Source organism: Streptopelia decaocto, assembly GCF_964273445.1.
Source record: "Streptopelia decaocto genome assembly, chromosome: 6".
Lineage (NCBI taxonomy): Eukaryota > Metazoa > Chordata > Aves > Columbiformes > Columbidae > Streptopelia > Streptopelia decaocto.
The window spans coordinates 52,767,338-52,779,932 of record NC_138660.1 but is presented as its reverse complement, the minus strand read 5'-3'; positions in this window follow the sequence as shown (position 1 = coordinate 52,779,932).

The window sequence follows — 12,595 nt, the reverse complement described above, 5'->3', positions numbered from 1 at the left end:
CCTAGCTGCAATTTGAGATCCCAATGACACCTCAGCTTGACTAGGTGCCAGCAGCGAGGGCCCTATCAGTGCACACTGGAGCGGGTGGGGGTGGGGTGCGCAGCTTCTGACTTCTGGGCTTCAAACCGCGGGCAGTGATCAAGGATAACATTATGAGGAGAGACAAGGGGAGGAGGAGGGGGAATGGGAAGCCGAAGATGGGGAGGGGTGCGATGCGGGGGGGGGGAAGTTCAGATCTTCACGGTTTAAGCCAAAAAAAAAAGAGAAGAGTGGTTGCAATTGGGTTGCACAGGAGCCGGGGCTGCAGGGAGTCTGGAAAGAGGTCAGGGTGCTGAGTTTGGGGAGGAAGGGGGAGATGGAGTTAGCAGGGCCTGATCTTGCAAGCTGTGGCCTGTCCTGGGGGGGCAGGGACCCCCATCCGCTGCTTGGGCAGGTGGTGTGCTGGGGACCCTCAGAGAGGGGGGAGCCGGTGCACACACCTACCCACCAGCTCCAAAAGTGAGCGCAGCAGTGGGATGGCTGGATCCGCGCCAGGGAGGCACTGTCACCTGCCCTGGTCCAGGAAGGAGCCTTTGTGTGTGCAGGGTGCCCAGCTCGCCCCTCCTGCCTCTCTGCCCCTGGGCAAGGGGTAAAAATGCAGTGAGACTTTGCCCAGTGCCAGGGCGCACCCCTGGCACCCCCAAACAGCAAGGGTTAACGTAGCTGGACAGTGAGCAGGAGGGAGGGCTGGGCTGCTTGTAAGAACTGTGTTAGATTCCTCCTTGGAAAAGTTCGCTGTTGCTTAGGGCATGCCAGAAAACAAGGGGAATTTTGCCATGTGAAGTCCAATTTGCACGTTTTAGCTCATTCTTCTTCTGCCTCTTGCCCTGCACAAAGTGAGGAGAGACAAGAAAAAGAAAAAAAGAGAAGCACTTTGCAGTGCTTCTCCTAGGTCCTGGACAGCTTGGGGTTTGTTGTCTTTTGTTCCACCACTGCATTCCTAAGGGTTACAGTTCTCCGGCCCTGGTCCTTTGCACTTGCCTCCTTCAGTGCTCATTCATTGATTGCTAGGAACAGGGAAGCTGGAAGCTTGGGGAAGGGAATCTCCAAAATTGCGGCATGCAGCCCCATGGCCTGCCCAGGCAGCTGTGCACCGGGATGTTACACCTGGAGCAGAAGGGTGAGCTGAACCCAGCCAGGAGGAATGACTGAGTGAAAGGGTGGGAGTTCACTCTGGAGGGCAATCACAGGGTTGTGTACCAGGGGAATGGGAAACTAGAAGGGATCAGGTGAAGTTTACATGCGATTCAAGTCAACCCCCCTTCCACATATACACACACTCTTCCAAAACCTCATGTTCCCCAGATTTCTTTTTAGATCACTCATCTATGCAGCTGCATTGCATGGATTTTGCCACTAGAATGCACCCTTATCTATGGTAAGAGGACGGATGGTTGCTTATGAGCATTAACTCCTTCTTCTCCAAAATGTCCACCTTAAGGCTTTTTTGCATCTCTCAGGTGTTCCTTGTTTTACTGCTTTCCTAACCCATGTGGACTCTGTAGTAGAAATCAATACCCTCCTGTCCTTCCCCTATGCCCTTCAAAAAGGAAAGCCACATTTCTAAGCCTTTTAAAAAATTAGTTTCTTTCCACCAAGAGGTTTTCCAGAGGTTTTATTTAATACTACCTGAATCTGTGCTTAGATAACAGTTAACTGTCAAAAAACAGGCACCCTTAAGGTAACAAAAGCCACCCCCTAGGATTTTATCTGGAAGTGTTTTTAAAGAGTTTCTCCAGTTGACAGGACTTTTACAGCATATTAATTGCATCCTGCCGCTGATTTTTATGAGAATCTGCCACTGGTCTGAATGGGTGCTTTGCAGAAAATAGCACTGGGCAGAGAGCAAGCACTGTTCACCCGAGGATCTGGAAGCACTTTGTAAGAGGGCTTAGGGCAGGAGAGAATTTACTTTCCTTCTTCTCCCCTCCACCCCTTAAGAAACAGTGTGCCCCGTATATTAATATTAAGACAGCGAGAGTATCTAGAGGGGTGGAGGAGAGGTTTCACTCCCACTCCAACCTGTGAGATGCAAAATGGTGAGGCATGTACAGAACTGCCTCCATCCAGCCCAGCTGCAAGCCCTGGCATAGGAGGCTTGGGCACGGCTGGATTGCCATGGGGCAGAGATCCTTCAAGGGATCCCTGGGGAAGCTGCTCTAATTTAGGCCTGTCCGGGAACTTTCTTCTGGGCTTTTGGAGCAGCCCAAAATCCAGGTGGTGTGCAGTTGTCTAGTGGCCACCCTTATGTGCTGTGCTGGGACCTTCATCCACAAAACCGTGCCTGGAAACTGAGTCATATCCTCAACCAGGAGATGACGAGGTTTTAACTGTGAGATGTACCCCGATGGTGGGTTTTCTTCCACATTATGAAAGTAGCCTCAGCCACAGGGATCTTGGGGCTATCACCTGCGTTGAACCACGGAGCCCAGCAGTCAGGATGGAGTTGCAGATGAATGCCTAGTCCATGCCCCTCACAAGGGCTATCTTTTTGGCATCTTTTGCTGACATTCCAAAAAACCCCCACAACGCAGGGAATGCAACAGGACAGTGTTCAGCATGTGGCTGGTCGTGAGCTGTAGGAGAGCCTGCAGCTAACAAAGATCACATTTCTCCTGGCTTGTGCTCGTCCAAGGGAGATCACAATCATGTTTTATGTTTATAAGATATGCTTTCGTATTTTGGGGGAGTGAGCAGAGAGTGTTCAGAGGAAACCAAGGTTTCTATTAACGTCTTCTAACGTACTTCATTGCTATAGGCTCCATGTGTTACATATGGCTCTGCTGCAAAAAAAAAAAGGAAAAAAATAATTATTTGGAAAGCAGTTACTGTTCTTTACATCTCAGATATGTCACACTTCATTACAATACTCTCTGTAATGTACAAAAGCACTGACTTTCCTGGGTATGATAAAGAGGATGGAACACATGCTTTAATCAGTTTGGGCTAATCTCTGTGTTTTGGAGTCACTTAGAACATCAAACAAGTTCAGGCAATCTAGAAAGATTAAGAGTTGAATCACAGATATGACAGTGAGATTTTTTTTTTTCTCCCTCAAAAACCACTTTCCAGTTTGTGTAGATCTGAAACTCATTAGCAAAAATAATGCTTATACAGGGGAATGTATTTTTTTAAAATGTGCAAGTATTATAAAACACCAACAGGTTGTGAAATCGGGTGCCTGAGGCATCATTATGAAAAAAAGCCAATATTTCATCCTTGGAGGGAAAAATGACAAGTGACAGAAGTGGAACTGATGGGGCAAAGCTGAGGCAGCAGTGTAGAGATGGAAGATGGGCAACAGCAGGCTGGTGCAGTTATTGACACAATATTTCACTTTGCATGGAAACTGCGTTGACTGTCAGAAGTAAAATGTGATTTCTTCCCAAGATATTTGTCCTTCCCTTGGACAGTGCCTTCTTACTTGGTATGATAACCCCAATAAGTGTTCACAGCTTCGTGCTGGGAGCCCCTTTCCAGCAGGTGGGAGCAGCCCGTCCTGCAGCGGTGGGTGTAGTAGAGCTAGCGAGGGCTAGGTGGCATACTGGATACGTTGGAGAGTCACCTCCAAGGACTTCCACATCCAGAAGGGCTAGGCTGAATGAAATTCTCTCTTTGCAAGCAGCTTTCTGTGTCATTAAAAAAACAAAGCAACCAATGCTCCCAGTGAAGACAGCATCGATGTTTTGCTTTCTAACATGCCTCATGGGGGTATCAATTTTAAACCGCATGTAGAAATGGAGTCTCCCCTCACCAGATCAGTGCCTGGGTGTTCTGTGGGGCTGTGTTGGCTCAGTTTCACATTATCAAGGCTTGGCTGCCAATATTTCCAGTGGTGACTGTGGTGCCTCCATCTCCCCATGGCCCACCTGAATCAGCTTGCAAGGTGGGGGTGTTTGGTGAGGGACATCACATCCTGAACATCAGAAGGTCCTCGGAGTCTGTCACAAGGATTGAAGCACAAAGGCTGACTGGATGTTTTAATGATAGAGGCAGAAATGGCTCAGGGGACAAATTCCTCTTGCTTGAGCACAGACAAAATTAGCTTTTCTGCTAATGGGGAAAAGACAGATGTTTCATCATGAGCAGACAATGGAGATTCCCCTTTGCACCTTCCCAGCCAGACCAGGGAGCAGAGGCCATTGCATTGCTGGATGGCTCTGGAAGGACCTGAGAGTGGTCTTGAGTGCCAGACGAGCATCTTGGTGTCCCTCCCAGCACACATGCGTGGCCCAACATCTAGCGGGTACTGTGACACTCCCACTCCCACCAACATGCATGCCATGGTCTTGGGCCTGCTTTGAGGTCCTGCTTCCCCAAGTCATCAGGCAAGGGCGAGGAGGATGGCCCTCTGCAGGGACGCTGGATGACCAGGCATGAGTTGCGAAAAGAGCTTCAGTTTCCCCTGTCTGTACAACAAGGGTGATGAGGCTTCTGTATCTTGGGAGCAGTTGGAGACCTTGCTGAGGTGCTTTGCAAACTGGAAATATCCCCGTGAATTGCTCGCTTTCCACCTCCACCTTCCTCTGCTCCATGCTGCCCTCATTCTTCTTTTGTTATTAATTGTTTTGGATTCAGACAATGCCTCTCCTTTGGCCTCAGGCAGACGCACTGGCTGAATCACTAAAACACTTTAACACACATCTGCTGAGGCAGCAAAACCAGTATCTCTCTCTTTCTTTTTTTTTTTTTTCTCTTTCTCTGCCTCTCCAGTATCACAGTCAAAAGGTGACCGAAACACAAAGTAGATCTGGAATTGGCTGAAAAGGGAAAGTGCTCCCAGCTGATGCACAGAAAACACCTGCATCTAATAAAAACAAATGAGAACCATCATCAATAACCAGAAGAAAAAATGGTGTAAATAAAAGGAAGAGTATAAATTCAGATGGTCTCTGGGAAACTTGAACAGATGCCCCAGCCTGATGTCTTTTGGAGGTATTGTCTAATTGTTTACCTTGTAGTGCAATAAAATACAGGGGGTTGCTGTGCCTCTCTGGCATAGACTAAGGAGCTTTAGAAACCTTGCTGTGCAGATGGATGCCATGGTGATGGGTGACTCAGAAATACAATAGATTGTTGCTGTGGTGGGAGAGGGTCATCTCCTAGAATAAGCGGTTATCCTCAGAAGGATGCTCCTTTCTGCCCTTGTAAGGTTTTTTATGTTCTTCTGTGAACATTAGGATAACGATTTAGGGTAGAAAATATACTCAGAGTTGACAGAGAATCCTGACATCCCTTCTAGGGTGTGCCAGGTGTCATGTGCCCTTTGCCTCTGTGATCACGTACCTGCTGCCTGGTCCTGTGAACTGGCAGTAAACAGTGCTTTACCTGGAGGAGATGACTTCTGACTCTGACCATCATCTCCCTCCAAGCCTACTGTGCACGTTCATTCCTGAACCTTTGCATAGCGCCTGAGGAGTTGGCGTGAAAATAACCTCTTGGGCCCTACTCATTTTATTTTTTCTTTTTTCATCTTTCAACCACTCTGGATTCCCTCCTGCTCTGTGTATGAGCCAAGATGGATTTGGGCTTTTGATCTCTTTTTGCATTGCCACGTGTCTGGAAGTGCTCTTGTTTGAATCAATATCACCACCAGGAACACATCAAAACCCCTGTCCAAAGGGCAGGGAGGTGTTGTTTTCATGGAGAGCACCATGGGTGGCTGTCTGGCTGTGCCATTGTCAGGAGTGGGTTTGGATGGTTTGAAGGCTTTCTAGAGATGAAGAGACATGACCTTTACAGCCTAACTCTGAAGAGCACTCAGAAACCAGGCTGTCTCTTCTGCTGAGGTGCTGCAGAAGTTCCCAGGGACACTCAAACTACTCTGGGATTTGGGGTTGGGAAGAACTGGCTGTTCTCATTTATAGCCCTTTTGACTAGGGAAAACTCTCCTTTCTCCTCCCTTTCACCATCACACCTTGGTTTCTTGCAGAGCTTTCAGCTGGTTGAATGCCTGTGTACAGCCTCCTTCATTAAATACCCACAAATGAATAGAGCAGTTTTGTCATTAAAAGCAATTAAGATCTCACCAATCTAATTCAAGCTGGAGTTTAGACCCTCAGCTTCCAGGTTGTGAAAGGAAAATATTCTGTCTCCATCCTGTCCCAGACACATGCATGGAGCCTCATCCCTAGAGGTCTGCAGAGCACTGTGGTGTCAGGAATCTGTGTAGCATTTTGGAGTCTTGCTGAGACATGGGGAACAACAGGTTTTGTGATGAGGACGTAGGCTCATGCAAGACTGGATGGAGACTGACCCAAACCAGAGAGGCCCTCAAACACTGCTTGGATACATCCTCTACTTAGCCGCCAGTAACTGGCCTGGATGTGGGCTCATGATTATATCCCTGAAGTAATTCTCTGGACTTCCCCTTATCCGCAACTCTGTAATTATTCATAGTTATTTTCTAATGACTGTCCTGCCACTTGTTTTCTTTCTGGCTTTCTTCTTCTTCTGAGTAATGAAAACACATCAATGGCCTTTCTCCAAGAACAGTTATTAAAGCGATCACCCCTGCTTATCCCCCTCCCCTCGTTTAAAGCCTATCAAGCTCCATTGGATTTGCGGCCAGACTTTGCATCAAATTACTATTTTGAGGTTGCCAAAAAAAGCACAACCATAATGTCTGGAGGGGAGGGGAGAAGAAGAAGAGAGAGAGAAAGTTATAATCTTCCTGGATCACTATTAATTACATTTACAATAATTACACTTTTCTGGACGGATACACTCCTGACAAGCAGGAGGATCAGCTCTTGCGGCAGAACCTGTGTGCTCATTTAGGCCTTTGCTATTCTTCTAGAGCAAGTTATAGAATCATAGAATGTCCTGAGTTGGAAGGGACCCACAAGGATCATCGAGTCCAATTCCTGTCACTGCACAGGACAACCCCAAGATTCACACCATGTGGGTGTTGTGCAGTTGCTTCCTGAATACTGTCAGACTTGGTGCCATGACTGCCTCCCTGGGGAGCCTGTCCCAGTGCTCCACCACCCTCTGGGTGAAGAACCTTTTCCTAATGTCCAACTTAAACCTTCCCTGAACACACATATACTGCTGGGGCACCTCCAACCCCAATAGGGTGGAGAGGACAAATGTGCATATGCAGGGAGGATGGATTTCTTCAACCCCTTGATGGAGAGCTTGCTCGCACAAAGGGATCCTGCCTCAGCTTGCTGATTCTCCACTTCCTCTGAGGCTGAATTTCAGTGTTAATCTGTTCCCCTGACAGTCCAGAGCACGACAGAGGCTGGGTGCAGGATGAAGGACTGGGGTGACTGTCTAAAGCTGTTACTCAAGGCAAACAAGAATTAAGGGACGCCCTCTCCTAGCTGTGGGCTGGGCTGTGCCTCGTTCAGATCTCCCAGGGACATGCCCTTGTGTGGATGGGTCTAACGGATAAGCACAGTGATTCAGAGCAGACCCTGCAAGTCAGACTGTTCCTGATTTATCCAGAGGCGTATAGCCATTAGGGAAGACAGCAGAGATGTCGAAAGGCATTTGGGACTCCTCCAACCAGCCCCTTCTTCTGGTGCCTCTTTCTAAGGCCACTGTCCTCCCCAGTCTCCTGCAGTGCTGAGATCCCTGACAACTCTCTCTTGCACCGTGGCCCAAGTTACTATCTCCTCCTGTTGCCTGTGCTTGACATTTCCTGCTTGAAATGCCCTCTCCTATCCTAAGCCAGAGGTGTGGGGACCCAGATACTCATCAGAAGCAAAACCTCAAAGGCATTAAAGTAACACATTTTGGCATTTAATCAGTTATCAGCATTTTCAAAGCTGTCTCACTTCAGAGCCATCAGAAGCTTTGGATCCCACATATTCTCACCTGTAATGTGATGTATTTTATGACTTATACCAGGTGTTCTCCCTAAAACAGCATATCACGCAGACCACTCAGTGAAAAGCAGAAACACCCACTTACCGGTGGGGAAACATTTTTATACAACATCCACTTCATCTCTGACCTGTGAATCCTGATCCTCAAGGGTAAGCTAAAATAATACTGACTCTTGAACTAAAATTCATAGCTCTCTTGGCTGTGACAAATCACAGCCTCAACAAGAGATGTTTGTTTTACGGCATATTACAGCTTCCCTTACAATTTACCCATCCCCTAGGATCCTAAAGGCAATAATTATCTCTCTGTCTGTCCATCCAGGACCAACAGCCTTCCTGCCTCCCCTTTTCCAGCATCCCCCTCTTCTCTCCACTTGCTGGCTCCCATAACATAGACAGGCACAGCCATCCCAGCAGAGAGTCACAGTGGTGTTTGTAAACCAGGGACAGATTTCCCTGGCACCCCTGACAAATGCTGTGCAGCAGTGGCTCCCCTTGTTGTCCTGCTTGTGTGGTAATAGCAAAAGTACAGAGAGCAAAAGCTGTAGGGCCCTGCTACCAGTCTGCTACCCTCACCTCGTTCATTGGGGAGGCATTTTGTCCCTCCAAATGAGACATCCTTTCCCTCACGCTTTGTTTCCCCTGGGAAGCGTCCTCACTCCCATTTCTGCCCTGCTGGCTCTGCTGGCAGAGTGGAAAATCGTTCACAGATGACCCAGCAAGAGTCCTTGCCACCCTCTGATGAACAACTCTGGGGCATACAGGTCTATAGGGCTGAGACCAGCCCATAAAATCTATCATCATTTAATTCAATATTGAAAGAAAGAATAGAAAGGTGGTATGAAAGCGTATGCATTAAAAAGGTAGTTGAAATAAGATCAGATGCAATTCAGGAGGCAGTGAGGAAAAACAGAGCCTGTGCCCAGGACAGAAATAGCGGGGCATTAAACATACAACTGTCTCTTGGGCTCCCAGAGCACACCTCAAAGGCCTGACCTTGGTCCAAACCTTCATTTCCTTTTTTTTTTTTTTTTTTTTTGAGGGGAGGAATCTCCACAGCCTCATATGAACCCAGTTTCACAACGTGGGGCAGGCATGTAGCTTTCTCTGGACTCTTCCTATTTTCCTTTTGCAGCCATGCCATGGTAGGCTGAGAGAGGGAAAGCAGACCCACTTGTGCCTTGCATTGGCGCTGACTCCTCAGAAAAGCCATCAGGAGGTTGAGCGGAGCACACGGGTCTCTCAGCAGGAGCCAGCACCCTCATGGGTCTGTGCTGGGAAACCGTGATGATTCTCATGCTTTTGCAGCCTGGGGAAATGTAGTGACTCAACACACTCATGCCAGTGGGTGACGATGCATGTAACAGCATCAGGAATCAATTCAGCATTCCCCCCACACGTTATGCTGACAGGAACTCGCTCAGACCAGAGGCATGCTCCAGCACACATGACGTCGTGTCTTTGAAGACGCTTCTTGCCATGGTCTCGGGAAAACACCAGCCAACTGCGTGCTGCTTGGCAAGAGGAGGGTAATGGGAACAGGGCAAGGAAACTGAGCCCTCCTACAAAGGGAAATTCCAGGAGAACTTCTCCATAGCTGTGGGTCTCACATTCCACTGGAATTCATGTACCTTTCGTCACCATCCCTCTGTCAGGAGCAAGTCTGGTATAAATGATGCCTTAAGACACTGGGATTCCTTTAGGGCAGTTAATTTTCACATTTCAGATGGGAGCCTGGGACTGAACCAGTATGTAAAATGGGCAACAGAGGGTTAAGGGCTCAACTAGACAAGGTAGACTGAAAGAACATAGTGCCATGAAAAACAGGCGACTTACAATGGAGTTAGAAAGAGGAGCAGGGATCTCCCTCTCCTGCAGCATAAGAAAGCTGGAGAGACCTTTCTTGGTGTTGAAATGTCACATGAAGCAGCACCGCATCCTGGCAATGATGCTAACTCTGCCGACATTCATACACCAGAGTGATGGATTCTTCCTCAGGACAAGAACTTCATCTGGGAACAAAAGCCTATGCACAAATTTAGGCCAAAGGAAAAAAATTGTGCCTCCCACTTGCTTTCATTTTCATGGCCCATTTGCACTCTTTTTCTGGAGTTTTCAGCAGCCTCTTCAGTCTTCCTGCAGAAATCCCTGTGGACAGCCTGATCCAATATAAACTTTACTGAAGCAGCTTTCCCAGGTGACTGGTTTCTGTAGCTATTCTCTCTGCTCTAGCTCTACCTGAAGCACTAGATTAGGTAGATTATTTTCTGATTGATTTTCTGATCCATTGCTTGATTTCCCATCTCTTCCTTTAAGACCTTCTTGTCTGCCTCTTAAAGTCTCATCTTTTCAAAGAATGGGCAAAGTTTTCAGACCTTGTATTGTGTGTCTCTCTGTTCACTGCAACCTTCTTAAATCTGAACATATTTCAAGTGCAGTGGCGCAAGATGTTGAGGGGGTTACAGTGGGACCTTTGTCTCCATCCTTCCACCATTTCATTGTCAACTTTACCCACACTCCTCCAGATCAATCTAGTAGCCTCCACACTCTACCTACCTATGCTTGCAGACTCCATCCTGCCTCTCTTTACACATCTAAAAACTGGTTGTCTGGTTGAAGGTAGTTGTTGAGCTCTTTCATGGTTAAAGATAGGTGTGGGGTATCTGAAATGTCCCCAGACTTGCGAGTTTTGGTTGATGTTGAGAAATCCTTGTCCTTTCCAAGGTAACTTGGTTGAGTAGAGACTGTTCCAGTGCTCGCAGGGATGATGCCTTCAGTTCCTCCTCCAAAACAGCCTGGCTTTCCTGCCCTGGACTCTGCTGCTTTTCCAGCAGGCTTGGGAGCCCTTTGGCTGATGGCCCCTCAGCTTCCAGGAGCAGGCAGGGTCGGATGGCTGCAGTCACCCTGGTACAGCTGCAGCCTGCACGGGATGCCTTAGGCTCAGTCATGCCTGCGTCCGTTCCAGCTGCTGGACGAGCCAGAAAGGCTGCTCTTTTAGCTGAAAAGGGTAGCTGGAAAGTGGCCTTAGACAAAGTTTGGACTCAGGACTTCTGTTCCTGGAGCTGCCTGGATATGGTTTTGAGTGAGCGTGATGTATGTGGCTGCTGAGATACCATCCCTCAAAAAAAAAAAAAAACAACAAAGGAAGGCCTCTGTTGAGTGAAAAGATTAGTTAAAACAACTACATTTCCGGTACATCAGATGGCTGAAGACACACAGGTTTCCCAGGCACCATAAAATGAAACACAGTAGGAAAGGGGAAAGCGATTAATGGGAAAAACATCACAGTCTGCTCTCAGCCAGAGCAGTCGCACCAAGCGTGATGGGACTGCACCAGTGAAGGTATTTGGCCTTGAATCTGTTAAATGAGGACGTTACCAGTGCACCAGATCACACAGCCTACTTCTCTGAAACGAATTCTGCTAAAGTAGAAAGGATTTGTTAGGAGGCTGCAAGGTCAGGAAAGCAGGATTATTGGTTTAGCAGCCTTCTGCTGCGCGGGGGACCCCAGGCGATGGCAAGCACAGCTCTGCCCAGCGTTTCACATCTTTCGCTTTGTCATTTAAAAACTTGTAAAAAGAAGAACGAGACGTTCTCCTTTCTTTCGCTTCGATATTTGCACAGTTGGAGTCATTCTTACTCTGTGCTTTTTTTTTTTCCTCCTCCTCAGAAAACAAGTGCTTCAATGCCCTTATTTTCTAAATAAACTGAACATGCCCACACAAGTGCACCCACGAATATTAGCAGCCCAGGGCGCATGACCACAACAACGAACCATTTTGTAGTGCAGTGTTCATGAATATCCTGTTCAGACCAGCCGAGCCCTCTGTTCATAAACAGCTCTGTAGTTTCTATTAACCAGCAGCCCTCCAGTAACGATCTGTTCTGTTCAGACCTATACCCTTCTGTGACCTCCCAATAAAAGACCCCACTATTGCTGTGCAACTTGGCCACAATTATTCAGTGTAGCTCAGGGCTTGCAAATTACTTCACCCTTGCCAGCCACTACTTCTGAGTGACCCTACAATAACAAACTGAGATGCACTGCTGGCAAAATAGTCAGCTATTTTTGTTGTGTTTTTTTTGCAAATGTATCAAAACAGCTCTTTAAATAATAATAATTTTTTTTAGCCATTTCAGAAATTAAAACTTATGGTCAGAACTTTGATTAACATGAGCACAAAGAAACACTAATTTGGGGGAAAAGGCAGAGATCAGTTTTAATAGGCTAATTGTCCAAGCAGGAAAAAGGAACACACAGTCTCAGTCTGGAGCATTCAAGTCCTGTGGCATGGCGCAGATCACAGCCACCCCTCCTTACCCCCCATGAGGAGGACAACTTCCATCTAATGCCTGGGCATGTGTCTTGCTTGTGTGATACCTCTCCAAGGTCTAGGAGATCCTGTGACAGATGTGACAAGGAACATGCTGGCAGTTAAACAGTGCAGACAGTCACATGCTGGTGCTTGAGCCACTGTCCTGATTAACTTGCTTGTGCAAGTGCTGCCACAGCCTCTGGTGTGTGCTCCCCGCTTTCTCGGGTGGATTTGCTGGTGGCTAATACTGTGGCTGAGTCACCTTTTCCTATAGCGGGTACTCGATTTCCAGTTCTCTCCTTTATCTGGTTGCCAGTTTTCATGAAAACTGTAGAAATGTTACATCTTGGAGGACCCCACAGTGCTGACAGATGTGGTTAAAATGGACCAGTGGGTTGAAAAGCT